The sequence below is a fragment of the Stegodyphus dumicola genome, chromosome X2 (genome assembly GCF_044657685.1).
Source record: "Stegodyphus dumicola isolate Sdum_Otavi_A_Nest chromosome X2, ASM4465768v1".
NCBI lineage: Eukaryota > Metazoa > Arthropoda > Arachnida > Araneae > Eresidae > Stegodyphus > Stegodyphus dumicola.
The window spans coordinates 10,010,788-10,035,626 of NC_140781.1; the positions used below are offsets into that span (position 1 = coordinate 10,010,788).

The 24,839-nt window shown below is 33.1% G+C and overlaps 1 protein-coding gene across 6 annotated transcripts in view; it reads left to right on the forward strand.

The window, feature by feature from the left end:
- Positions 1–484: 484 nt before the first annotated feature.
- Positions 485–24,839, forward strand: part of Letm1 (Leucine zipper and EF-hand containing transmembrane protein 1) — a 206,036-nt gene continuing 181,681 nt past the window's right edge. For 2 of the 6 annotated variants that reach the window (XM_085809175.1, XM_085809180.1), the window contains exon 1: positions 542–708. The gene's annotated coding sequence lies outside the window, so the exon portion shown is untranslated. Of the gene's footprint in view, positions 709–23,403; positions 23,495–24,839 lie in introns of all 6 variants that reach the window. The other 4 variants (XM_085809177.1, XM_085809178.1, XM_085809176.1 and 1 more) reach the window with 4 other exon arrangements.

The following is a 24,839-nucleotide window of genomic DNA, read 5'->3' on the forward strand; positions in this document are numbered from 1 at the left end:
GAGAATCAAGCCTATCCTGAACTTTGCGGTAGTCGTCGGCAGAAAACAGCTTAATCCTGAAGTTTTCGCCTTCTATCTTTCCTTCAACTTTTTCGATGCCTAAATCTTCTTTTATTTCTTTACGTAATTCTTTCCAAGTTATTTTAGGGTCTGTGATAATAAGTTGTGGAATTTTGCCAGCGTATTTACGTGGTTGTTTAAATCCTGTACAGCGCATGCGGACGTTGTTGTTACTAGAGCACGTGACCACGTTTTTCCTCTTCTTCTCTTGCGGAATGTATCTCATTTAATACTAAATGTGAAAGCTTTTCTACATTTGTTATGTCCCTGTCTCATTAACGCGTTTAATAAAATTTTGATTTCAGTTTTTTTTTAAACGTCTCTTTTTTTTCTTTTCTTTTTTGTCTGATTGCTTTTTCTCCCAGCTACCGTTTCAAAAATAATTCAGACTAATACACCGTGGGGCATAAAGTCTTCGTATGTAAATGCAGTGTAGTTATGAGTTTTCTGGTTCGGTGTATGTAGATGGCAACACGTATTGCATCATTATTATAAGATTTACCGGTTTATAAAGATTGAAGAGTAAATTCTTGTGCACGAGACATAAGTATGATTATTTATTAGCAGATTTTGGGTATCATCTAAATTTCAAATTATCTTCTTTTCATTCTGATGTGTAGTATCAAAGTAAACTTGTTATTTCGAAAGGTATTTAAATATTGCTAGTTTCTTAAAGGTCATTACTCTGTTTTCATGCTTAAAAATGTAAAGAAATTAAATGGAATACGGTTTTAACCGCACTTTTTCTAACTAATTTTAGATAAATCTTTGCGAATCCTTCAACTTAATTTGTGCTGTTGTAATTCCAGTTTCGAATTTTGTTAATTTCTAGATAATTATGCATTCAGGTCATAAATAATGCAATCGGCTTCCTTTAAGCTTAAACCAATATTTATATTCTTGGAATTCTTTAAATACAGTAGAATATATTTTCCCACTATGAATTTTAGGTGCTTTATATGTATTCTATTATTCTATTTCACATATTATGATATTGTTTTTTTGTTGTTTTTCTCAAAATATGAATGTTACATTTCTGTAATATTTCTCACGTAACCGAGCATTATTAGATTTACATAAGAGTTAATGTACATATTATTGCACATGGTTATAATCATTTACAATGTTGTCTGACCTGCAAATGATTATATGAACATCAAAGTAACTGATATGTATTTCAGATGTAATAATTGCGTCCAGGTTGAGCCCTGGATTTGAAAATGGGTAAAAGTATATTTATGAGTACCCCTTGTCAATTTTTGGCGATACAGAGTTTGTGCAATTCTTTGACTTGTTATTTTGGCTTTGTGTAGCAGCGATTCTAGCGCTAAAAATCGCTGCTACACAAAGACAAAATAACAAGTCAAAGAATTGCACAAACTCAGTATCCATGTACACATTGACCTATTTTCACTTAAAATCACAGAATTGCACAAACTAGGCATTGAACACTTCCTTGACTTTATCCAATGTACACGTCTACTTATTTTCACTTTAAAAAAAAAAAAAAATCAGAGAATTGCACAAATTTGGCATTGCACACTCCCTTGACTTTGTACATGTAAACATCGATATATTTTCACTTAAAAAGTCAAAGGAGCACCCAATTCTAAGTAAAAGTATATTTATGGAAGATTCAACTACTCGGGTTACCATAAATGAAACATCAACTTGGCGATTAACGAAACAACAACTGGTGATAAATGAAACAACAACTTCGCAACAATACAAGAGGTACCCTTCAGTCTACTCTAACAAAAAAAAATTTTAAGTAGTTATTATTAATTATAGGTGAAAGGAATTTCCTACAAAATCTAAGTAATACTTTTCCCAAATGCAGATGGATAAAAGGTGAGTGATTTCATTAATTTATCTTCATGTCAACTTTATTACGAATTCGCTGCAGAATATGCACAGTCCGCTTTTGTTTTTAGAGCTTCTTTGCATTTTGATTTCTTCATGCCAGCTTTTGTTTATCATATAGGAAACAAGGTTGTATGAGTAAATCGGACATTTTTTAGGTAAAAATATATTTATGGGTACCTCTTAGCAAAAATTGGTGATTTTTGGCGGTACATGCATACCGAGTTTGTGCAATTCTTTGACTTGTTATTTTGGCTTGTTTAGCCAAAAAATCGCCGCTACACAAGACAAAGAATTGCACAATCTCGGTATCCATGTACACAACGACCTATTTTCACTTAAAACTTTAGAGAATTGTACAAACTTGGTATTGCACACTGCCTTGACTTTAACCATGTACACATCAACCTATTTTCACTTAAAAAAACATCAGAAAATTGTACATACTAGGCATTGCACACTTCCTTGACTTTAACCATGTACACATCAAACTACATTCACTTAAAAAGTCAAAGGAGCAGCCAACAAAAAATATATAATCTCAATAAACTACATTTTAAATCAAACAATGAAATAATGTAAAAAAGGAAATTTATCTTTGCACTACACTAAGAAAATATCCACTTACCTTATTTACGAATTAGCATGTCCTCAGTCAAACAAAATTCCTTAATAATATCCAAAAACTTCCTAAAATTATCTGAACTAAAATCTGTATACTGACATCGCCACATAAATTCACAAAATAAGAGTAAAAAATATCCTCCATGGCACCGTTTATCGTCTGACGTTCAACCATACGCATTTCCTTCCTACAAACAGGACACTTAATAATGGCTACTAAATAAACCTTCATTTACACACCAGTCAAGTTATGCTCTTTTCTCCTTTCTTTTCAAATTAAACCACAAACGTCTAAACCACAAAACAAGCAATATACTTCCTATAACAACACACACAAGCCCTTATGAATTTACCGCAATCATGCAACCAATTACATCTTAATAGAGTTTCTATAACATTAAACTACTCAGGCTACCATAAATGAAACAACAACTTGGCGATAATACAAGGGGTACCCTTCTCTCTACTTTAACCATTTTTGACATTGAAATTAATTTTCATAAAATCTAAGAGATTTTATGATCTCTCTCTCTAAACTAATGAATTTCTTAAAATCTCTTAGAATGTCCTAAAAATTCCGAGTAATGCATTATGGATGTTGGGTACATTTTTTACATTATATGAACTTTATATTTTTGCTGCAAAGTAGAATATTTACATATATAAAAGTGCACTTATATGTACTGTATCCTTTCAATCTTGAGATCTTTTGCTGAATGAATGGCTCCATGTGACACATATAAATAACTTATTTTTCACTTTTGACTGCATTTAAGAGGATTTGTGGTGGATAATTTTTCTCTTTTCTAAAACAGAAGCATAAGTTTGTTCCTTTAATTAATGCTTTATAAACGGAATTATTCTATAGAAGGTTGTTTTCCTTATCAACCGAGGCCCATTAGAGGCCGAGCGGTAAAGTCGCTGAACACTGGTAGTTCGGTCCGAGGTTTGAATCTTGCGAACGGGTTGGCTGCATGGGTGTTTTCATGGTTTTTCCCATGTGTAACATGTATACGAGCCAGTTTCCCTTAGAAAGTCCTCCACGAAGGCATCCCTCCCTTTAGGCTGATAGCCCTCGAAGCTTTGCCATAATTAAATAACCTAACCTTATCAAGTAATAAAGTATTTCATTCCACAGTGTAAAATTTAAACCACAGCTAAATTGCAACTTATACAGTGGCTTAAGATCCAGAATAAAAGATAAATATAATTAGACATTCATGCAAAACTGCCAACCTAAACCATTTAAACTTTTTTTTTTTATTCTGTCATTCATGAACCAAAAGCACTGCTGATTACATGGGAATGCAATATGTTACTTTTCCAGTCAATGTTCTGTTTCTAGTATAAAGTAGTTGAAAAAATTTTTTGGCTAACCCATAAGGTCAAAATTTAGTACCTTGTGTTGGCGTCAGGTTTTTTCTCTTACATCCATTATGTGTATCTTTTTGATTTTGTGTTATTATTTAACAGGAAATCACAACCAACATCATTATAATACTTTATTCTACTGCTGTTTTAAAAAGTGCATGAGTAATTAATATCGTCAGTCACCATGGTTACATTCCTTATCTCTCGTTTATTATTCTTACAAATGCTTTGGATGTCTTTTAATATCATGATGTAATCTGGCGGTAGACTGTGGAAATTGCCAACACTTATTACAGTTAATAGAAATTAATTAGCATCTCAAAGCCGTAATGGTTGTAGAGTTTTGCGTAGAAATGTTTCACTGAAAATTTTTCGTATGCAGAAATATTTCCGTTAGAAAATGCTGTGCATGCTTTGTCTGACATGTTATACAGGGTGCGGCTGGGAAACTATCTTATTTTTTAAATGAATAGCACAAATAGTATAAGCGATACCATTTAAATGTTTTTCCAAGTTATAGAGAGACAGTTTTATTATTATTATTATTATTATTATTATGGTTTAAAAATAATATGATTAAGGTGGCTTCGGTTCTGGTCAATGCATTGAGATAGTCGAGTTTTGAAGTTTCTTTCCACTTTTACCATCGTATCAACCAGTATGTTGTCAATAGCAGCTTGAATATTGTTCCTCAGTTGAGCCAGGGTCTTTGGACGTTGGAGATTTCAGATAGCCCCACAAAAAGAAATCACACTGGGCTAAGTCAGGCAAGCGCTCTGGCCACTGAAGATCGCTCCGTAAGAAGATAAGACGTCCAGAAAAATGTTCCCCTAAAAAACCATGGTCCAATGATGCCTATTCTGGACAATGTACACCAAACAGTCACATGTTCTGTATGGAGGGGCTTCTCATGAAGTTCTCGAGGATTCGTGCTACTCAAGTAGCGCATGCTATGCACTTATTCATGCAACTGGAAAGATGAAAATGAGCCTCATCACTAAAGAACAGAAGGGCATCATGAGGCATATTGTCAAGAATGGTATCACATGCATTTTTTCGTGAAAGAAAATCGTGTGAATTAAATTTTTGCACCACTGCCAATTTATATGGATGAAAATACAGTACGTTGAAAATTACGACTCCATAGCAAACGCGCGCTACTCTCTCGTCCACTGCATGATCGGTACTAAACCTACATTGCATAAAATGCTAGACACCGCTCTTTTCACTGAGTGCCAACCCACTCTCCTCAGAATAAATGTTGCTAGATGGCGCACATTTCGAATAAGGAAGTTCCCCTGCCACACCCTGTCTGTACCTTAAAGAGAATTTTCTGCCAGTGTTAGTTTCATTCTGTTTAATTCTTATTGGAATTTGTTTTAAGAGAGAGAAGTATTATTCAGAGGACGTTACTCCTAAGTTTTTTATTATTTAATTGATACATACTGTAAAATCATTTTGAAATATCTGGGTATTTGATATGCAGTACAATCAGGCCCGGATCCAATAAGTGCGAGGCCCAACTGGATTTCTGGGGTCCTCTATATATTAAATATTTAAATAAAATGCAAATTTATATACGGTATAAAGTCTTTAATTTGGATGTCCATAATCCAGACCTTAAAGCTATAAACTTTCTGTGCATACGTATCGTTTACGCATGCACATGCATTTACTCATGTGCATAAAACCTTTACGCATGCGTATAATGTGTTTACGCATGCGCATTTAATGCGTAACGGACGACATAAGCTAGACTAAAATTATCTAATTATCTATTTCAGTTAATGTTGCAGATTGCATTGTTCCTTAATCTTCTAATTGGATCCGGCTTATTATTTTTTGCAGATTGTTAGAGCAATTTTATAAAAAGTAATCTTGAACTTTCGATTATGTCAAAAAGAGTTTCCGATTCTGGAGTTGCCAAAGGATCTACAAAGCGAAAGCATGTTTCGATGTCCATCAAACAAAAAGTGAAATTGCTGCAAAAAATGGATAAAGGCATGAAGAAAGTGACAGAGAGGTTAGTGAAAACAAACAAATTTCGATTGACATGTTAGTCGGTATTCTCGGCACAGCAATTACAGGACTTGAACAGCGAAACTTTGTAACTGAACAAAAAATTATGTCTGTTTATAGAATTAAAGAGAAAGTATTAGCACATAAAACAAAGCATAAACAATTTACATTGAAAGAAATGTTTAATAAAGTAAACAAATAAATATTAAGCTCTTTTTTTTTTTTTTTGGTAAATTTTGATACCCTTTAGATCACAATTGCTCTTTATTTCATACATTATGGTTTCATATTTTTAATTTTATAATTTCTGCATACTGTCTTGCCAGATTTAAATTGATGATCTATAATCCGGAAAAACCCCTAATCCGGAATCGAAGTCCCGACGAGTCCAGATTAAAGACTTTGTACTGTATATATAAAGCAAATGTCATGAATCATAAGATAGGTAAACTTCTACATACATTAAAAAATTTAAATGCACAAAATACAAAAACAATTACATTTTATTGAATATAAATTTACATCATTGAATATGAATATATGAATTTACATATTTCTTAAGTTTTTGTTCTGTAAATTCTAAAATAGTTTGAAATTCCAATTCCCTTCCTTCTTCACTTTCAATCGACATAATTGCTAAACTATTTAATCTATTCTGTGTCGATTTTAGATAGTGTTTCATTAGTTTTAGCCTGGAAAATGATCTCTCTCCAGAAGCAACGCTCACTGAAATTGTTAAATATATTCGGAGAGAAATAAACAAGTTTGGAAATGCTGTTGTTCTGTGATTTTCTGATAAATATATGAACATTTTAAACAGATTTTCAAAACCTTCTGATGGAAGGATAGATTTTAAAGATACCATTTCTTTAACTAAATTTTTTCATCTATAACAGCTTCCTTCCTTTCAGCTTTGAACTTAAATATATTTCTAATTATTTAAATAATTTATAATTTATCCTTTTTCATCAAAACAATTTTCTTTAAATTTTGAATAATAACTGTTTGTTAATTTTGGTGATGATGCAGGGCCTCTTCAAGTGCGGGGGCCCAATTAGGTCAAATTGCCTTAAATCCGGGCCTGAGTACAATCTGTGTTATCTGATGTGTACATTTCTTTAAAAAGCAGAAACTTGCACTTTTATTGAAATTAAACTGCATTATAAATCAAAACATTTATTAGTTATTTTTTTCCATTAATTTGCCTGTTCATTTGCTTTTGACATAAATCTAAGTTTTGCTATTTAGGTTTAATCTTATTATACGATAATCACGGGATTTGACAACTTTTGGCAACATTATGATGAGCTGTAAGCAAATCATTTTGGTGTTGGCAAAAATTTTCAAAATCATGTTGAGGCTGTACCGTATGCTAGGATTTTACTGTTCTTTATTTACATCTTGTTGAATATTAAGGTCAGTCTGTATTTTAGGATTGGATTATCGCCAAATTATGTTGTTTCATTTATCGCCAAATTGTTGTTTCATTTATCGTCAAATTATTGTTTTATTTATGCAGGGTTCGTACGGTCCTTAAAAGTCCTTAGGCTTTTTGGAATCGAGTTTTGGTCTTTAAAAGTCTTTAATCTCAGTCAAAATCGGCAGAAGGTCCTTAATTTTAATCATCTTAAATTTAATTTCTGTCTGTTTTTGCGACTGCCATTTTGAGTTTGAATTAGCATTTTGGAGGAATATTTTTGGCAATTCATTGCCATATATGCTTACCTTTTGAATGGGTTCATGGGTTATAATTTGTTCCCATTTCTAATACAAATGATGGGATACTCGAGTTTCTAAGCAAAAAGTGACACCTAAGCATTTCGAAATTATTTCATTTTTATCAAATGAAGAGCTCTTAAACAACTATTTGCTTTTGGAGATGTGAATTCTTTTTTTAATGGTTCTAAAGTTGGTGACTTTGGCGATTTTAAGGTCAATGTCTATAGAAAATTTTTAATTCTGAGATCTGGAATTTTTTGACAATTTTTTTAAAAAACATTGTGAAATTCATGAATTTCATTAAAATAATGATAATATATTGAAATTATATTTAAAAAATGAAATATTTTTATTTTACATATTATAAAGTTTCGCTTTGGCAATTTATTGTACAATATTTGGAATCTGAAAAATAAACAAGGTATAATGCTATAAAGCACAATTTATGAAACTGTCCTTAGCAAAAGCAAAATTAGTTATGTAATTAATTAAAATTGTCTTCTTTTTAATTTTTTCATGGTAAGAGTTTTCCTGTCTCAGAATATTCAGAATTCTCAGAATATGCGTGTTTTCTCTATAAAATTTATTTTACACTTTTTCCCTCTGCCCTCCTCCCACAAAAAATAATTCTGGCTTTTTGCTGTTACAGAATTGGTAGGGATAATTTTTCTTTAGGATTTTAAACATTGCTGCTTAGAAAAGTTTTGAAGGAAATATTTCTAGACCCACGATTCTAGAAGTTTCCAGAAAAATGTCTCTATGGTATTAACATGTAGTAGATATATATTACACAAAGTTTGCGATGAATTCTTACTTTTTGGAGAACATCTGGAAGAACAATAAAAACATAATATTTGAATGTTTTACTTTTTGATACTAGAACCTTTTTCTTAACATGCTTATCTTCCCTACTTTTCACTAAACACAAGCATGAAAAATATCAAAAATGCTTCTAATCTTATGACATGGACAGGCATTATAGAAAAGAATTTTTTTTTATTAATAAAGAAATTCTAAACTGAAAATTTAAGACTCTTCTAATATGTCTTAATGCATCATACACAGGGTTGGTGCTAGGCATTTTCCCACCTGCTACAACCTCTGAGGATTATAAATTCTGTTGCCTAGTGCCTTTCTAAATTCTGCTTCCAAATGCCTGCTTTAAATTCTGAAAGTTTTGCCATTTCTATATTGTTGCTCGGTGTGTCACTAAATTCTAAAAATTCTGCCACACCAGCTCTGTAATCATGTGTATTTCATATTTCTTCTGAATGTTCATATTACTAAAGAAATAAAATTATCCGTTTTTTTCTATACATTCTAAATGCATTTAGTTTTTTTTTTTTTTTAGAATAACAGAAATCTTTAATTAAAAACAAAAATTCTAAAATGAAAAGGAAATATTTTAAAGAAAGAAACTAAATACATAAGGAAAATTATTCTTCAAAGATATATACAGCTATTATTATGTAAATTACCCAGTTGTTTATAATTTCAGCGTTTACTATATTTTTCCACTTCTCTTTCCTCGTATGATAAAGTTACTGAACAAGCCAGCTTAAATTAAAATTAAATTGTAATCTTTGACTACTAGTTCCCATTTTTAATTTGAATTTGACTGTTCTTGTTTAATTACATTACCATGAGCTGTAATTGATTTTATTAGCATCAGAACATGCCTTTATGTTCTAAGTTCTTTTTAAACTAAGAGGCTTATTGAAACCTTTGTCTGTCGGGGGGGGGGGGTGGCGTTTGGACTATTTGATTTTTACCAGATCGAGTAAACCTTCATAGGTACTTTGTAGAGAAGTTGACAAGTTAGAATATAAAGCACACAGAAACTTGTGAGAACATTTGTTTGCGTATTAAGACAAATTTTTTATTGTTAGAAAAGATGCTTAAAAAGAAGGAAATCAATATAAATTAGCCAAAATGTCTAGGAAAGCCTCAAAAAGATGCATAAGCATATTGTTGAGTGTTGTTGCTACAAAACACAAATATTTTGTGGATTTTAATTTGTAATTATCCTAATATTGTTTAAGAATCAATGTCATAAATTACTATATTGGGATTTTAATAGGACCTTTTTTAACAAATATTGTTAAAAAATAATAAATAAAATTTAATAGCCAGGTAAATCCATAATGACTAAGGTTATCTATCTAATTTAATTGTTTATAACTAACTGCTTAACTTTAAAATTATCTCTGCGCGTTAAAGCAAGTTATTGCCTTTCATTAATCCTTACCGTGGTCACAAAATAAAACACAAAAATGTAAAATTTCATGTAAAGCTTATTCTTTGCATCTAGTGAGACTTAAAAAAATACAAAATACTGTATTTGACGGCATATAAGACATGCTTTTTTTCCTAAATTTGGTCTCAAAAAGTTACCTGTGTCTTATACGTGAAGGACACAGGTTAACTTTCAATACTGAATGGTATTTTTAGCCCAGATGAAGGTCTAGACACACATAACTTTTTCTACATCTACCATAATTATTTTGCGCATGCGTGAAATATCTGTCGCCAAAAAGCGCCAAAGCTCGAAGCTGATGTCGAAGTTCGAACAGGTTCGACGGTCACATTACGTCTATGGAGCCTTTCCTTCTTTACATAGACTTTCTTTGACTCAGCCGACACACGTGTCCTTAGTGATGAGTCGGTACTACCGAACCGGGTATTTTGTAACGGGTACTGAAAATCGGTACATCCAAGTACCCGTTACTTCAGTACCGAAATCAGTACTTTTCGGTATTTGTTACTTCTGTACCGAAATCGGTACTTTTCGGTATTCGTTACTTCTGTACCGAAACGGGTACTTTTCCGTATTCGTTACTTCTGTACCGAAACGGGTGCTTTTCGGTATTCGCTACTTTGTAACGAAAATATGCGTCTCTTCTCGGTATTTCAGTATTTGTTACTGGAGGATCGGTGAGGGTTCAGCTCACTTCGGTTTTGGTACAAGGACAGTAGTATCTGGTTGTATTTGCTAAATGGTGATATGCGCTCTTTGTGTCCATGAATGACCTTGAAATAGGACATGGAATGGCAAATGTGAAAGGGGGAAACTTCCGTTACGTTCGTCACGGAGACTAGAGTTTGAGGTAGTATAATTAATTGCCTTTGTGTGCGTGGGAGGACGAGTGTGAAATAGTGGAAATTTTTCGAAAGGCCGTTCGTTGTGTGTGTGTGGGGGGGATAGTAGCAGTTGGAGTCGCTGTCGCCGGCATTGCTCACTTGTGATTGGAGTCGGTATAGTCAGGAGGGAAAGGGAGGGGAGCGCTAGATGATTTACAATCCGAATTGTGCATGTTTTAATTTTTCATCGTGTGTAGGAGAAAAACTGTGTGGATCTGAAATAATTGATTTGGTAAGTTGCTGTTGTTGGATTGGTGAATGGAATCAACTACCAACTAGATTACTTCCTTTTCCTCAACATATTTTTAGCATAAATCATGAAAAATATTTTTCGTTTGCTTGCTTAATAGGGCAACGTAAATCATATGATCCTTTTTAAATAAATATGATCCTTTTTTTATCCCGCTGTACCTACTTCAGAAAATGTCACAGCATCTAGTGGATCACTAAGCCAATCAACATGAAATACAGACGCAATTTTAAACTTTTCTAATAAAAGAACAAAGATAACTGACCCACTTATGATAATTCTTCCCCCTTCTAAAAACAGATTTTCATCTCGCCAAAAACTAAACCCAGGTCACATGTCTAACGCAGGATTGTCAATGCCTGCTTTACCCCCCAGGACGTGACGACGCTCCTCCGATAGGAAGAGAGATGAACTTTGACGTGGCAGTCCGAATCTTCTTCTTCTTCTTCTTTTTTTTTTTTTTTTCCTTCCTTTGGAGCTTATTTGAGGGTGGAAAAACTATCGAATGGAACACCGGAAATTATCCGGACATGTTTATGTAAGCATACATGTCCATCCCTTTTTTCCTTTGCATTTTTTGCTCTTTCATGCCTGATTAATAGAATCATTACGCAATATTGCACTTACCCTTTTCACAGCGTAGTGCTGATTTTAGAATTTGCAGCTTGTGTGAACAGCGGAATTCGTTAATAGAATTTTTTTTATGCTTATCTGACGATGCTGATGACCATCTCCCAACTTCGTCACTTTTCCCATAAGATTCATTCTTGTCTCGTACTAGTGAGTATCGGTACGTTGTAGAACTACTTAGTCTCTATTACTTTCTTACGCCTCAAAAAAAAAAAAAAAAATCGAATTACAAAATGTCTAGTAAGAAAAGGAAATTCAGCTTGGTTTGGCAGCACTTTTCCTATACTAATAAAGACGAAAAAGTTATGTGTGACATTTGTAAAGACCTTTTATCCATCAAAGGTGGTTCAACAGGAAATTAAAAAAAAAACATTTGCAAAGGAAGCATCCTTGCGTAAATCTGCACGAGAAACGCGCTTTGCCGAATCAAGATGTTGATGATATTGATGGCACTCCAGCCCGTTCTGTCGTCACTAGCCCTGCAGATGGTGGGCAACCATGCACATTTCAGCAAACTACACAACTTAGGGTAGACAACCAGTAGGTGATATTGTTGGTGTATTTTCACAAAAATCCCAGTCCAGCATAATGCAGTTTGTCCAGAGAAATACGATGGATGTACATAAAAAAAAAAAAAAAAAAAAAAAAAAATCGATCTTGCACTGATCAAAATGGTATATAAGGATTTACAACCAATAAGTATCATAGAATATGGGGGATTCCGAGAATACTCAAAGGCTTTGAATCCAACCTATTCTTTACCTTCATGGAAAACGGTTTCTAAATCCTTGCTTCCTGCTGCTTATGAAGAAAAAAAGAATAGTTTAAAAAACGTTCTTAGTGCTGTACAAAATATCTGTTTGACTGTAGACTGTTGGAGCAACTAAAAGGCTGAAAGTTACATGGCCGTGACGGGCCATTTTATTGACGAACACATGCAAAGGAAAATGGTACTGATTGACTGCTCAATTTTTTATGAATGTCATTCAGCCAAAAATATTGCAGAAAATATCATACACATTTTCCAACCATATTTTCTGATGGAAAAAGTGTCTTTAATAGTGACTGACGATGCCAAAAATATGATTAACGCTGTCGACAGCGAACCAAAGTTAAAACATTTAGGATGCATTGCATACTCTCTCAATTTGGCTGTCACAAATTCTCTAAACGAGGTTAACGACCTTCTAACGAAAATTAGGGATATTGTGATAGTTTACAGGAGAAGTAATATCGCTGCAAAAAATTTGCGAAAATATCTGTGCTCTAGCGAGGAGAGAAAAGACTTAAAAGTCATCTTAGATGTGAAGACTAGTTGGAACAGCACGTTTTATATGGTAAAACGTTTCCTTGAACTGAAAGACGCTATTCGTTCTACAATGGGTTTGATGAACGACCCCCCAAAGCACTCTTGATGTGCCAGAATGGGAAAGTGTCCAATATCTTTGTGACGTTTTGAAACCTTTTGAAAAGGTGACTTGTGAGTTGAGTTCGGAAAAATACTTGTCAGCATCCATGGCGCCTGTGTTAATCGGCGGACTTAAAAAAATCTGTGAAAATCTGCTTAGTAAAAGTGTTAATGAACAAGTACAAAATGTGGTACTAGTACTACAACGTGAATTGGGTAATAGATTTACAACTATCGATTCAAGAGAAGACATTGCTCAAGCCGCTTTCCTTGACCCCCCGAATAAAAAAATTGGGGCTCAAATGGGATGTCGCCAAAAAAATTGAAAGTGATATTATCTGTGAGTTATCTTTAGTTGCACAAACTACCCTTAATCTTGTTGAGGATGTGGAAGAGGCTGATGAAGAGATAGACGAATCATTGGTTTGGTTCGAGTTTGAGAGTAAAGTTAAAGACTCTCGAACTTCATCAGCTCCCGCAGCAGACGTGGCGATCGACAAAGCTGCGGTAGAAGTGAAAAGATACCTGAAAGAGCTCATTCTTTCCAGGAAATCTGATCCACTGGAGTGGGAAAAGAATAAAAATGTATTTCCTAATTTGTATGAATTATCACGGAAAAAATTAGGCCTTGTGGCTACTTCATTGCCATGCGAAAGGGTGTTCTCTAAAGCTGGATTAATACTGAATGATCGGCGAAACCGTTTGAGTGGACAAAATGTGAAACAACTAATTTTCTTACATTACAATTAAAATATTTAATCATTTGTTGACCTTCTTACAATTCCAACCTAAGTTCAGCTTAAAATGTTTATTTTCGCTGCATTATTTTCAAAACTGTTCCTGAGAGTCAATTTTTTTATCCTTAATTTTTCGTTGCATATTTTAAATGGTCTTTATGAAAAGAAATAGAAGGAATTAAATGCCTAAAATTTCCAAAAAGTTAAAAAATTTGATACTTTTATAACGTTTTGCACAGCCTATCAAAGTTTTATTTGTTTTAATTAAATGAAATATTACTTCATTCAAATGTCAATTTCTTAAAAAAATATTATTTTGAAATTGTATTTAGATCATTAATATAATATAAAGTTCTACAGTTCTATTATTTACTTAGCTGTACTCACATATGTTAAGTTCTCATATAGTTGAAAGCATGCTATCTTATTTTCTAGTGTTTAAATCATCTTTAACTTAAATTTTTATATCGAATGTACTTATTGAATTCATATAATGCGATTTTACAAATATTTTTGTTGCTTTTTGCTGTTACAGCATCCAGATATTACGTTCTCGTAGTTTTAAAGACATGCTGCCTTATTTCCTAGTGTTTTCAATAATCTTTCACTCAAAATTCTTATGTAGAATGCGCTTTGACTTACTCTGAATGCCTTTTTTTTTTTCGGAAATAAAGGAATGTAAGTAAAAAAAAAACATGAAAGTTGCTTTAGCCCCAATTAAGGAAATACCTTCAAATTTTGGTAATTTTAAAATAACTTCAAAATTCAATCTGCTGATTTTAAACATTTTTAATTTAATCAAAATATGATTCCCCATCTTGTCACAAACTGTCACAATTTCACTAACTCCTCCCTCCAAGCGTGACATCATTTATGGATGACCTCTTTCACGAAATTGATAGAGCACCCATCGATTTTGCTGCACCTGCACACAAGACACAACCGAAAGTGAAAATGTTTCCATCCATCCACTTCCTGCGCCAATCCTCCCAACCCCCACTGGCCATCAAAGACAATCTACACAAACCAAACACCAGAAACAACCCGCCGTGCTCTCCTGCTCCTCAGAAACTTCTGTAGTTGACATGTTTTCTGATATTCAAAATCTTACTCCGTACAGATAAAATCAAACACGTGGTGACGTGGCAGATTTCCTTCAGTGCGCAAAATCGCTAGCTGCGTATTTCGGTACTCCAAATCGTTACTAGGGTACTTCGGTACTCCAAATCGTTACTAGGGTACTCCGGTACAGCAAACCGTTACTCCGGTATTTCGTTACTTCGGTACTCCAAATCGTTACTTGAGTACTCGGTACTTGAAATACCCGTTACTCAAATAGTACCGAGTATTTTGTACTGGGTACAAGAAAGTACCGAAGTTGCCCATCACTACGTGTCAGTATCGGTGCTTAAAACTATTTGTTTTTAAAAAATACCCTGTAAAATATGACTACAGGAAACAGGAGATAAGCTATACAATTCTGTATAAACTAGAAATGTTAAACTATGCCAAAGTGCATGGAAACAGAGCAGCAGCAAGGCATTTCAGTCCACCACCTACTGGAAAAATGATATGTACTTGGGGACTGCAGGAAGATCAACTGAAGACTGCTAAAAAACAAAAACATAACCTTCGATGTCCAGCTCCATCTTGGCCTGAACTTGAAAATGCCGTAAAAATGTGGGTGATAGATAAGAAGAAATCTGGGATAAGTGTTTCAACCAAAATGATAATCAATGAGCAGAGTCGTAGCTAGGTTTTTCAGCGCCCAGGGACAACTGAAGATTTCGCGCCTCCTACTGCTTGCCAAGGATGGAAAACATTTAATTCTAAAATGTCCTAACATCAGTTTGGCGCCGCTTGGATTCTGCGCCCGGGGACAGATGCCTCCCCTTGCCCCCCCTCTAGCTATGCCCCTGTCAATGAGGCCAAAGGATTTGCAGAAAAACGTGGGAATCAGAATTTTCCAGGATCTGAGGGCTGGTGCTACAGGTTCATGAAAAGGCAAGGCTTATCAATGCACACAAAAACAACTATTGCACAGAAAATGCCAGCAGATTATGAAGAAAAAATACTAGCTTTTCATAGGTTTGTTATAAATGCACGCAAACTTCTTTTGAGCTCGGTCAAATAGAAAATATGGATGAAAGAGAAAGAAACCACATTTTAAGTTATTGTGGTACCGCGCTATTTAAACTTTTTTTCCTTTTGTGTGGCCTTCTAAATAAGGGTGTGTCTTATATGCCGTCAAATACGGTAACTTATCACCTCTGGTGCTTTAGTGGCTTATTGGAACCTTAAAGTACATTAACTGCGTTACAACCCCTGGAACTCGAAATGAAGCTACGAAACTAACTGCATCTGAGCCCAACTAACTTTCAAAACTTTCCAACCGTGTCTACATCAGGCCTTTCAGGTTTGTCCTAATCAGCAGGTCTCTCTCTCTAGGCAAGCAGCAGTGGTGACAACATTCAGTCTTTTGTTATGAATCATGCTGTTTATGATCTTGCTTCTCATTTTAACCTATGCCACTTGACACAAAAACTACGTATTTGCTAAACCTCTAGAGTGAAATAAGTATGTGACAAAATGAGACAAAAGAAAAATCTACATAAAACTAACTGCTAGTGAAATGTAAATAAAATGTCACGTATCTTCTTTCAAATATGTCCAACTATTATAAGTGTAAAAAATTCAAATCTACTTGATAAATTTCATAAATTTCATTTTTCTCAAACTTATTATTAATTATGTTAATTCATGTTTAGAAATAATGCATACTAGTTAGGGATCTTATTTTATTTTTAGGAGGGTATTACAAAAGTTAATTTCAGGCACAGATAATGTTTTTAATTGAATTTATTCAGTTCCCATTTGCTCATAGGTCCTTAATATTTTTCATTAATGGTCCTTAAAAGTACTTAATTTCCATGTGCAGAAATGTGTACAAACCCTGTCATGGTAACCTGAGTAGTTGAAGGTTATGAAACCCTATTATGGTGTGATTGTTTGCATGATTGTGGTGAATTTGACTGATGGAAAAATATTTATAAGGGCTTATTTCTGAGTTGGATGTTGGTTATGAAGTATCTTGCTTTTGTGCTGTACACTGTAAAGTGGCTATTTGTGATGAGATTAATCTGAAGTTTCTGTACGATGTGGAACGAAAGAGAAAAAAAGCATTAACTGATTGGTGGGTAAATGAAGGTTTACTTGGTAGTCATTAAAAGTGTCCTGTTTGTACAAAGGAAATGTGTGTAATTGAACTTAAAGAATGTTCAGATGGCTTTGAATGGGTTTGTTACGAGAAAGGTTCGTGCACGAAATGTCACCCGACAGTCCAGCACTACAGAGGATATTTTTTACTCTTATTTTTGTGAATTTATGTGGTAATGGCAGTATGTATATTCTAGTTCAGATAATTTTAGAAAGTTTTTTTTATACTGTTACGGAATTTTGTGTGCCACGGACTGAAGATACAGAAATTTCTAAATATGGTAAGTTAATATTTCCTTTTTGTAGTGTATATATGCGATAACATATATTCCCTTGTTTATGTTATTTCATTGTGACGTTTAAAATGCAGTTTATTGAACTTTGGTTGGCTACAAATTTTGTTCAGTTTTGATGATGAGCAACTTTGTTTTAACATTATATGACATCATCATTCTCCTGTTTTTGTTGAAGTGAAAATAGATCGATGTGCACATGGGCAAAGTCAAGAGAGTGTGTAATGCCGAATTTGTGCAATTCTCTGATTTTTTTTTAAAGTGAAAATAGATCGATGTGTACATGGACACTGAGTTTGTGCAATTCTTAGACTTGTTATTTTAGTTTTGTGTAGCGGCCATCTTGAAATTGTGCCTTGCTGGCCAGTCGCTAATTTTCGCCAAGGGGCACCCAGAAGTATGTTTTTACAATATTAATTTTGAAGTAGTCTTCTGATTTGACTTTTATTTATGTCTAAAAGTTTTATGTGAATTTAAAATTTTTAAATTCTTTTAAATCCATGCAGTATATAAGCTTGCAAAGCATTAGGTAAGGTAACATATAAGAAGTGATTCATATCAGATGTGGGTAACTGGTTTTATAGTATAATGTTATTTTGTATTTCACTGAGGTATTTTTAAAATCTATGCAGAGAATTTAGCATTTGCTGCTTGTATATTGTCAAATTCTCAGCATGCAGTTTAAAAATATGGGACTAGATATGCATAACAAGCATTGAAGACCATAAAGAAAACTATTGTGAGTAATTTAATATAAAATACAGTCAAAAGTCGTTAATCCGGACTCGTCGGGACTTCGGCGATTCCGGATTATCGATTTTTCCGGATTATAGATCATCAGTTTAAATCTGGTAAGATGACATGTAGATATTACAAAATTAAAAATATGAAACCGTAATTTATGAAATAAAGAACAATTCTGATCTAAAGGGTATCAAAATTTACAAAAAAAAAGCTTAATATTTATTTGTTTACTTTATTAAACATTTCTTTTAATGTAAGTTGTTTAAGTTGCTTCGTTTCATGTGATAATACTTTCTCTTTAATTCTATTAAACAGACATAATTTCTTGTTTAGTTACACAGTTCCGCTGTTCAAGTCCTATAATTGCTTTAAATCATATCAAAGCCGGAGTACATGACATGAAATACTACATTTAGTAAGGAATTATAAGCCAAATAAAATAAAAACATCTGCCGTGAAGATAAGGATAGTGCTGACAGATCAACTTCCAATTCATTATGCACCACGGCTTCCCCCTCCCCCCCGCCGCAGAGCAGCGTGAAATTGATAAACAGATTTCGGATTTCGAAACATACTTTCGCTTTGTAAATCTTTTACATATTAGTAAATATACATCGGAAATTCTATTTGACATAATCGAAAGTTCAAGCTTACTTTTATAAAGTTGCTCTAACAGTCTGCAAAAAATAATAAGCCAGATCCAATTCGAAGATTAAGGAACAACGCAATCTGCAGCATTAACTGAATTAGATAATTTTAGCTTAGCTTATACCGTCCGTTATATATTAAACGCACATGTGCACACACATATTTGCAGCCGTAAAGGTCTTACACGCCCACGTAAACGCCTATGCGCGTGCGTCAAAGCGACGCATGTGCAGAAAGTTTGTAGCTTTGAGGTTCGGATTATAGATCATTCTGGATTATGGGCGTCCGAATTAACGACTTTTGACTGTAGTGGGTATCTGCTGTTCAGCATACCTATTGCTAGCACAGCTTCAGGAGGAAAACTTCAATGAGTAATGTTATACAGCCCCTATCATCTGCGCAAAATGGAATATGTAACAAACTACTGTTTATTTTAAAATCGGTCACAGTATGTCTGCTTAAAAATGTGTGTATTATATTTATTGTTCATGGGTTGAAATACTGGCACAGCTCAAAATATGAAGTTTTCAGAAGAGAAGGAATTTAAAGTTTCCGTGGCTTTGAAATGTAAGAATCGTGCACATAGTTAATGAATTAAGGAGTAAATGAATTCTGTTAATAATAATAATTAGATCATGGTTACTTACAGAAAATCCTGTCAACCATTTTTGCCTATTCAAGAAAAGACGCCAAACTACGCAATTTTTCGCCAAAAATTAAAAAGTCTTCTTCAAACACGCTGGGTTTCGTGTAACCTTGATTACACGTTTTAATTAATATTCTTGAATAAAGACTCCTTTTCTTCCCTCTATCATGCATTTTATAAAGAAAAATGATTAAAATTTGAGACCTGCTTACTACAGAAAAGCACGTTGTTGAATATTTCCAAAGTTATGGAATCTTACCGGCCTCAAAAAAATGTGTTAATGGCCACGAAATGGTGCTTTATTTAAAAACTGAGAAGCAATAATAAATAAAAAATAATGGAAGTTTTTAATTGGAAATTAAATATAAATAAATGATAGTGTAATAAATTTGAAAGAAAAATAAGAGTAGAACGTTATTTCTTGTATTTAGTAAATGTTTTTTTTTTTTTTTTTTTTTTTTTTTTGTTGTTGTTGTTTGGCACGATTGGCACCGTCTCTTGTGGTTGAAGGGATTTTCCATAAGTATCAGACAAGGATATAAAGTTAACATTATTTAATAATAAATTGTATCAAATTGTGTTATTGGCATTTCCCCCCCTCCCCAAAATTATATCAAACTATTCACGGAAGTTCATATCTCATAATGATAAAAAAAATTAGAGATAAGAAAATAAGTTTCATTAATAATGTTACCATTTTATCACAAGTACTATAAATTATAAAATGGTTATGTTTATGTTAAATGGTTATCTTAATGTTTCAGTGCTATACCATTAATCAAAATACAAAAGAGAGTGAAAAATTGTCTAAGTATAACTTATAATTTTTAAAATCGAATGCATTTTATGATTAAAATTTCATATTCTTGTAAATGTTGAATAACAGTGGTATTGTGCTACTGACAAACTACAGATTGTCACAGTTCTTAGATATTGCAAGAGGTTTCTTGTAAGCTTTTTTCATTTTTGCTTCCTGGAAGGACTGCATAATTTTTTGCACTTGGAAGCTTTTACATTGACAGTTTTAAATCTTTCTAAAAGAAGTCTTACAGAATGATTGCTTTTCTACTTTCTGTACATAAATATCACTGAAGTCATTATTAGTATTTACAATAAAGTTTGGACATGTCTGATGTGTAAGATACTTTACAAAAGTAAAGTCATCATGTCCCATTTTCAAAAGTTTGAAAGAGTTTCCTCATTTACTTGCCATTTTAATTAAAGAGCCATATTGAGATGGCTGTTTAATTCAAATGGCATGGAACATGCATGGAGCCTGATTTTAAATGATCGTTTAACATTTCTTCAGTTAGAGAGTGAACACAGTCTCCTTCATTTTGTGTGTGGCCAACAACAAAAAATTAATGTGTTATGCTTTTGATCTGTAAATGTGTCACAACATACAAGTAAGAGGCAAACAGATATGTCAGTATTGCAGCCAGTGTACGTGAAAAACTAAAGAATACAATAGAGGCACTACTGTGATTTCTTAATGTAGTACTGACCTTAAATATGTGCTAATATTGCTGCCATAGAAATTATTTTACAATGTTGATTGAGCATAACTCAAAATATGTGTGTTTCAAGTTGTGCCAGTATTGCAGCCCATAAATGATGTGGTTTGAAAGGTGATATGAATCTGCGGTGGTTGCGTAAGGCCTCCAAATTTAAATGCATGTAGTTAAGATTGGCATTAGACTTTTCACTGCTTGATGCAATATGTGCTGCTTATAAATTTTGCCGCTATGGGCTTCCTTAAATTAAAAAAATTTTGCTGCTGCCCTGCATATAGTCTAGGGCTTACATTCAACAGGAGCCTATAAGAGCTCTATGTTATTCCTGAGTGTTGAGTAAAATAATTCCATCCCGAATCCCAAGTAAGAGGAGCATTCATATTCTATTACTTAACTATTTTAACTATAATTTATTTATTTACTTAATTTTTATCTGTCCTAATATCCTTCCATAGGGCTCTAGTACTTCTAATTTTAGAATTTGAGTCCTGATGTAGTCATATATAAGCATAGTAATACTTTGGATAAGAAAATGTTGCTGCCATTTTTCATGTGCCATTCATTCATTATGGTTTGATTTTTGAATATTTGTTCCTCAAAACTTTTTGGCATCATTTTTCATCTAATCAGACTTAAGCAGATAAATTTGAAAATGGGCACTTTCATAATGTGCTGAATAATTTGTTATGAGTAAAATCTCTGTTATAGTTAGTTTTATTAAACCACATACAGTAATCTTTCACTTGTATATTGACATAAGAGAAAGCAAAAAATTATGCATGAATGAAAGTTAATGTAGTCTGAGCCAAAACAAAGTTTAAAAATCATAAAATATAAGACTAACATGCAAAAAATAAAAATATGAATGATTAGATTTGTTATAACTAAAATTTCATGTATTGTGCCAATGACAGGAAAGATGCTTTAATTCTGTGCACCAACATGAATAGTGCTGTTTATGTTTCTTCTGTAGAAAGTATGCTTATGCTCTTTTTTGACAAAATCCATTTACTGCAAGTTTTATGGATGTAACAAGACTTTTCTATGAATTTTTTTAACAGAATGTATATATTTATATATGTATATATTGTAGCTGCCAACTCCCAGTTTTGATAGGAAACTCCTGTTTTTTTTATCATGCCTCCTGGTAGATCACCAAATTTTAATTTTTAGCTTTTATTAAAGAAAGTTTTCCTGACAATAAACGAAATTGATTGATTGAATGGAACTTAAATTATGCAAACTCCATTTCTCAGCCTTAATGATTTTCAACATAATTTTTCTTATTAGATTTTATTTGATTCGAATTGTGTTAATCTTCAGCAAGCATTTGTAAAACAAAAGTTCTATGAAGATCCAATGAATGTTTGATCAGTGACATATTGGAGGTGATGATCCGCCTCCGGCGATGCATGTTCGGGGGCAGCATTTTTTGCACAGGTCTTCGAGACACGTAAAGAATGATGAGATTCTGAGTTGTATACCAAATTAAATTGAGGGGAAAGTTATCTTTTACTCAAGATTAATTATTCAAAGAAATCACCGCAAGATTTCAACAGGTGCAAACTCTTGTTATAGCTTTTTTACTTAGTCGAAACTTTTGAATGAAAATTACAAACATCAACTAAATTATGATCATAATGACATTAATCATGAAGAATTCCTTATTGAGAGAGAAGTACTTCAAGAGTTTTATTTCTGTTATTGCTAGGGAAAACAAAACAGAAATGGGGAAAGATGGTCCCTTTGAATTTTTACAATTTATTCTAAAATACAATCTTTAAAACAAGTTCCAAATATTGTAAAATTCTTGTGAACTTTTCTCACTATTGCTTTAATCACTGCTAGTTGTGGGAAAAGTTTTCAAAATAGAAATCATTCAGAATGTAGTTTAGAACAATAAATGTTTAATTTGCAAACTATCTGCATTACAGCAACTGGAGCAATCAAAGAGAATATGGTCATTGAGGATTTTGAAAGTGAAAAAGCAAGCAAAACAATAAATCTTAAACTGCTGGAATTGAAATTTTTCTTCAGAAATTAATATGGAGTTTAAATTTATTTCTATGTGTCATTTATTTTGACATCATTTAGTTATTTGTTTGTGCATTAAGAAGAGCGGTAGAACCTGTAGCTGCGCCACTGCATTCCATCATTTATGTCTGTATTTAATTTTCTTTTATATTAACATATGATACATTATTGAGTTTATCTGCACCATTATTATGTACATTAATTGATAATTTTATTTTCACTGTATTTAAAAGTATTTTGATAAATAAAAGCTTTCCTTCTGTATTCAGAATTTTACTCTATAGAAGTGTAAAAAAATTACGAAATATAATTTAGAATATTTACTTAAATATACTTCACTTTACATCAAACTCATATTATAAACAGTTAAATATACTATCTGATGCATTATTGAATGTATTTTAAGTCAATGTGTAGCTTGTTTCAAGTGGCATAGTTACACAGTATGAAAACCTCCTACAAACTCCTGTTTTTTCTTATTTCAAGGTTGGCAGCTATGATATACAGTCAAAAGTCTTTAATCTGGACTCGTCAGGACTTCGGCGATTCCAGATTATAGATCATCAGTTTAAATCTGGTAAGATGGCATGCAGCAGTTATAAAATTAAAAATATGAAACCGTAATTTATGAAATAAAGAGCAATTATGATCTAAAGGGTATCAAAATTTACAAAAAAAAAAAAGCTTAATATTTATTTGTTTACTTTATTAAACATTTCTTTCAACGCACACATGCGAAAAGTATACATTATGCATAGTCGAAATTAGAAAATTGCAACCAGAAAACTATTTGATGTGTATTCATGGTATTTATAATGATGAGGAAATTGATTTAAATCATATCGGAGTACATCGAGATGAAACATTACATTTAGTAAGGAATTATAAGCCAAATAAAATAAAAACATCTGCCCTGAAGATAAGGATAGTGCTGACAGATCAACTTCCAGTTCATTGCGTGGCGCAACGTCCCCCCCCCTCCCGCGCAGAGCAGGGTGAAATTGATAAACAGATTTTGGAATGGTTAGAGAAACAAAGGAGCCTTTATCCATTTTTTGCAGCAATTCCACTTTTTGTTTGATGGACATCGAAACATGCTTTCCTTCTGTAGATCCTTTTGCAGCTCCAGCATCGGAAATTCTATTTGACGTAATCGAAAGTTCCAACTTACTTTTATAAAACTGCTCTAACAGTCTGCAAAAAATAATAAGCTAGATCCAATTCGAAGATTAAAGAACAATCTGCAACATTAACTGAAATAGATAATTAGATAATTATACATCAATGCATAATGCGTTGACGCATGCGCAGAAAGTTTGTAGCTTTGAGGTCCGGATTATAGATCATTGCGGGGGAATGTGTAAAATATAAACTATCTATCTTTCAAATAATAAATTAATAATAGCCCTTAACTCCCGTCTTCTTTCTAAAAATAATAACGTTTCTGGACTGCATTATTTCTAGATTAATCTATGCCACCAGACTTGCATAACGTTGATGATGTAGTAATTGGGAATCTAAACTTTGCGAACTTAAACCGAAGCCTTTCTCTTAACAGCCTGTCATATTGGATATAGTTCGACCATTTCAAATGCAACCTTGGCTGGCAATCTGCCAAAACACATAGATGCCTTCAAAAGGGGCATTATTACTTGCTGCGACAGGAAAGGTTACGTGAAGACCTCTAGAAATGGAGAAATTATATGCTCGAGAGAAAGAAAGGCCCCCCATCCTTCTGCACTATTTTAAGAATAATTCGATCCGAATGGCACATGTGTGTTTGCGCACATGGTCATGGATGAGGCGGTCGAACCATAATTTTGCTGTATTCGCTTCCTATCGCAACAATATCAAAAATGTAAATGTTCTTGAATAGGCACGAGTAGAGTGCCAAGTGATTGTGGCTACAAACATCAACATTG